Source organism: Penaeus chinensis, chromosome 5, assembly GCF_019202785.1.
Source record: "Penaeus chinensis breed Huanghai No. 1 chromosome 5, ASM1920278v2, whole genome shotgun sequence".
In the NCBI taxonomy this organism is placed as follows: domain Eukaryota; kingdom Metazoa; phylum Arthropoda; class Malacostraca; order Decapoda; family Penaeidae; genus Penaeus; species Penaeus chinensis.
This window is the reverse complement of record NC_061823.1, coordinates 37324509-37329508: the sequence shown is the minus strand read 5'-3', so window position 1 is coordinate 37329508 and position 5000 is coordinate 37324509. Positions and strand designations below refer to the sequence as shown.

The following is a 5000-nucleotide window of genomic DNA, read 5'->3' as shown; positions in this document are numbered from 1 at the left end:
ATCCTCTTCTGACCTGTGGCATCCGTCCACTGCTGCCTCAAATGGAGTGATTAAAGCTGTTATGCTCGTTTCTTTCCATTACCCTCATGCAGTTCTATTCGCCATGCACTCCCTTGAGATTTATCTTCAATGCCTTCATAATCGCAGGCCCGCATTGTTCAGGCTGATTATACTCATACGTAGCAGGAAAACTTACCATATTACTGATACCTATTGTGTATGGTGGCTTTCTATAGTGTATCAAACGAGAGAGAGAGAGAGAGAGAGAGAGAGAGAGAGAGAGAGAGAGAGAGAGAGAGAGAGAGAGAGTGAGTGAGTGAGTGAGTGAGTGAGTGAGTGAGTGAGTGAGTGAGTGAGTGAGTGAGTGAGTGAGTGAGTGAGTGAGGGAGTGAGTGAGCGAGCGAGCAAACGTGTGAGCGCGTGAGTGAGTGTGCGTCAAATGTTCCCCCTATATGTCTTTGTCATAGGTAGAGTCCCTTCCCCTAAAATGCTTACACCACTTAGCCACGCCCACACAATACACCAAACGACTAACCACACCCAAACCACGCCTATTCGCTGGCCACGCCCACGTCATATCTCTCTCTACACCGCCTCCTCCAGGTCCCCATCTGACTGTCTGTCTGTTGGTGTGCCTCTCCCCATCCGCCCCCAAAGAGAAATACAACTCACTCGCCACACAAATATATCATTACAACATAACTAAAAACTTTCCTGGCACAAGAGACTACCAGCCCTTGTGACTAACGGCGGAATCCATACAGTTTTTGTGTGACCAGAGCATCAGCTGTTCCGGAACAACTCGTACTTTTAGAAACAAATTCAAACTCGTTCAGTTTGTAGTCCTGTGCAGTATTCTAGAGCACCGATACACGCCACACGGTACAAATAAGGGGGCTGCGTGCACATTGTCCAGCTGATTTACTGTGCACAAATCCATTAGCATTCGGACACGCGGGCAGTTGCACGCCCACGTGGTTGGCACAACGCCCTCTACTACACAGAGGATTTTTTTTTTTTTTTTTTTTTTTTTTTTTTACAAAGGTAAGTACTCCAAAGAAATATTTAAAAATACAAAAATGTTCACACACATTTTCTGGTCATCGCGTTGTGGAGATTACATGCCCACTCATATATATTATACAAGAACCGGGTGAGCAGAGTGAGGGGAGGGGAGGGGAGGGGAGGGGAGGGGAGGGGAGGGGAGGGGAGGGGAGGGGAGGGGAGGGGAGGGGAGGGGAGGGGAGGGGAGGGGAGGGGAGGGGAGGGGAGGGGAGGGGAGGGAAGGGGAGGGGAGGTAAAGGAAGAAGGAAGGGGAGGAATGAAAGAAAAGGGGGAGTGGGAATGGGGGAGAAGAGAGGAAGAGGAGGAGGGAGAGGAGCAGGGGAGAGAAGGGGGGGGTGTCACGGCTCTCCAGTCACGTCCCGGTTGACTCGAACTCCGATTTTTTTTAAGCCTCGATTCATATTGCTAGGATGTCGAAAAAAAAGTGCACCGCTCTGCAGCCACTCCAACATGTTTCGTTTATTTGCTTTACGAATTCTCTGGCTCTATAGCCGCGGTTCTCCGAGCATCTCAACCGACGAATCCGACTGCATATTTGAGCAAAAATACATCGAATCAAGCAATTGCATAAATCAAGCTAAGATCTCAAGAAAAAAAAAACATTTGCAATATGCAACACGCGCCATCAGCGTCCGCCCGCCTTGTTCGAGCCGCAAAGCCCCGTGACGGCCTCGAATTCCCGCGCAACAGCCACATCAGGCGGAGCGGAGGCCGGATCCCTTCCGCGGCGCGACCCATTGTTCCGCATGCAAATTGGCCCCGACAAACCATTTACAAAAGTGACGTTCCTTCACCAGACATCCGTCCTGCGACCCCCCACCCACCGGTTTCTTATAAATAACCTGCAGCTACCGCCGCGGCGTCGCCGCCAGGAAACGCTTCCAGGAGCCTCACCTCCCGAGGACGAAGTAGCGGATCTCCGACGGATCGCTTGACCGATCGCTGCGGCTCACGGATACCTCCCCGGATGAGCGTCCAAAGCGGAATAGAATCGGCAACGCGGCTGATTTTGCCGTCTTTCAGCGACCGATCACAGGCACAAGTCCCTCTTTGACTTAATTTCTCCCCGAAGACGCATTAACAGGGCGAAGAATAATGCCTGGGCCTTCGAGCTGCCGCAGCCACGACCTGATCTTGAGTTTGAATATTCAGGCCGCGACTGCTCGTGTGACGGCTGCGGCGGACGGGTTGGCTGCTGCGCCACACGTACACGACGCAACACAGAAGGCATGGCTAATGAAGACAATGCACCATTCGTTCACACAAGAAAATAAAACTTAAACAGTAAACAACACGCTGTGTAAATCCATCCATCATCTGCTAAGCATGTTAAGGGACGAGCGCTTTACTAGCCGGCAAAAGATACATCGCGAAGGCAAGAGCAAGTTAATCCCCTTCACGGCCTGACCCGAAACACCGACTCGGCGCAGCTCAGGTCGGGCCGACCTTCTGAGCCTGCGCGACCCGTCACCTGCGGAGGTAGGCCGGGGATGCCGCCCCTGTCGTCCCCGAAGGACGAGGGAGAGTGAAAATAACTGAAATTTCGGTGACGCCGAGCCCCTGGAGACCGGCCCAGGCGACGGCGGGAAGGAGAGAAGGACAAAGAAAAGAAAGGCCGGAGCGTAACAAGCAGAAGTAGTAGTATATATAAAGGTCACGAATGAAAGAGAAATAGATTTTGAAAAACCATAGTAGATCAGGAACATAACAAGGGAATATAAAGAAGGAAAGGCAGAGAGAAAAAAATCGAGGCAAATAAAAGAGCTTGAATGACGCATCGACCTCAGTGGCGCACTGAGGGCGTGTTTGTCCACAGGCCTTAATGTAAATATTGACGAACGAACTGAAAATACTGAACTTGTCCATCACCGAACATGCGAGACCAGCATTTCGCTCGCTGGTTGAGGTTATACTGTACGGCGATGGCTTGAAACATACGCAATAAGAAAAACACAAAATCCATGTCTCTGTTTCTGTTTTTCATCACGACCTACTGAACAAACGAAGAAGGAAAGGCAGCATCCAGCTGCAGGGGTCGTCGTGTGACCTAGGCAGTGCAGCAACGCCATGACAGGGAACTAGGTAATGCAGGTAATGGGCGCCCCTTCCCCCGGCAGAGCGGCCACGGGCATCGGCCACCTCTTTGCTCCGCCCACAGTTTGACTACGTTGACACGCGCGACAAGACCCTAAGCTTTGTAAGAAATATAATTTTTTTGGCAAAACTGTACACAAAAATGTCGTTTACATCTTCCTACAAAACTTCGCACCTTCTTTCCTTTGTTGTTTATTATCTTAAGTTGTATTTTTTTTCGAAAAGAAATGTCTGTAGATCTCCTAGGCAGGATTTCACAGCGTGTCCTGAGGTTAGGTAGGCCCTCTCGCTCTCCCCTGTCCCGCACCTGCCTCCCCCTCGACCACCCCTCCTCCCTAACCCCCCTCGACCATCCCTCCACCCTGCCTTCCCTACCTGTGTCACCCCCGTCTCCCCACCCCCTCCCCTCGCCCCACTCTTTCGCCCCAAAGGCTGAGTTAAGCTGCTTTCTACTCGAGTGTGGGGGTCTGGGCGGCCGACGGTGGAGGGGAAACGACAAGGAAAAAATGTAAAGAAAAAATGAAAATGAAAATTAACTTAATAAATGGAAGAAAACATGAAATGAACAATGGTAAATGAATGTGAAAAAAAATAGTAAATGAAGGTGAACAAATAGTAAATGAAGGTGAAAAATGAGTTGGAGATGAGAGTCAAAGGCGAGTAAGGTGAGTTAGCGAGTGAAACAACGAAGGGAAATTATCAGCAGTAAACGAAGAGATAATTTCAAGAAATGGAACAACTACTAACGAATGAAACGGCGAAGGAAAACGAGCAATAACAAGGAAGAAATGGACAGAAGCAAAAGCTGAGGGAAATGGGCCGAGAGCAAAATCCGTAAGAAACTGGTGACGACCCGTTATGAGGTGCGAGGCAGTGTGGGGGGAGGGGGGCCAGCGTGGGGGGGAGGAGGCAGCGTGAGGTGAGCGGGGGTGCTTGATGAAGACGAGCCATTAGCGACGTGCGGGCAAGAAGCAAAGTTGCCGTGTGGAGGCGACTGAAAACGGGGCTGGGAAGCCTCCCTCCGTAGAGGGAGAGGGAGAAATCGCTATCACCCAGTGAGCTCCTCGACCAAAGCGCAGATGACAAGTGGCATCAGCGCCTCTTCCTGTCCTGTCTTATCTCACGTCCATCCCGAGGAGGAGATGCGGCGGAGGACGTGATGCTGCGAGAGCGGCGCCATGAGGGTGCTCGGCCGGCGTCCTCCCTCGCTTGCGCACCCAATGCAGAGAAGGCAGACAGACAGACAGGTAGAGACAGACAGACAGGTAGAGACAGACAGACAGACAGACAGACAGACAGACAGACAGGCAGGCAGACAGGCAGACCAGACAGACAGACGAACCACACTCGTCGACTCACACAGCTAATGCAGAGAAGACAGCAATAGACAGGATAAAAAACAATGTTGCATCACCAAACCGAGCCGGAAGAAGCGCCTGGCGTGGGCGGTCACGAGCCAGTTTAATAATGGAAGCCTATGTATGGGAGGTGCCCGTTTAAAGGTCAGAGTCCAGCTAGGAGTTCGCGGGATGAGTGAAGTCCCTTTTGGGAATTCAACTCCCCGGAAGGAGTGCAGTCATCGTCCCCGCTCTTCCCTATACACAAGTACACATCCATATATGTTAGTACAAAAAACACAAACCATAAATATGCCTACGTTACGGTCATATTCACTCACTCTCACTCCCACGTCCCTTCCTGCTCCCTCCTCCCACTAAAACTAGCACCCCCCCCCCCCCTCCAACGCAGGCACACGCAACTCTCCCCCTCCCGAGGGATCTCGCGGGCGGCGATCCCCCTGGGGCGAAGCCATGGAGCCGCGGCGCCGACAAGCGGCCGGG

At 51.7% G+C, this 5000-nt stretch overlaps 1 protein-coding gene across 3 annotated transcripts in view; it reads right to left on the bottom strand.

Annotated features, from left to right (window-relative positions):
- The window catches only part of LOC125025664 (phosphofurin acidic cluster sorting protein 1-like), a 193310-nt gene that overhangs the window by 49431 nt on the left and 138879 nt on the right, over window positions 1–5000 (bottom strand). The window lies entirely within an intron of this gene.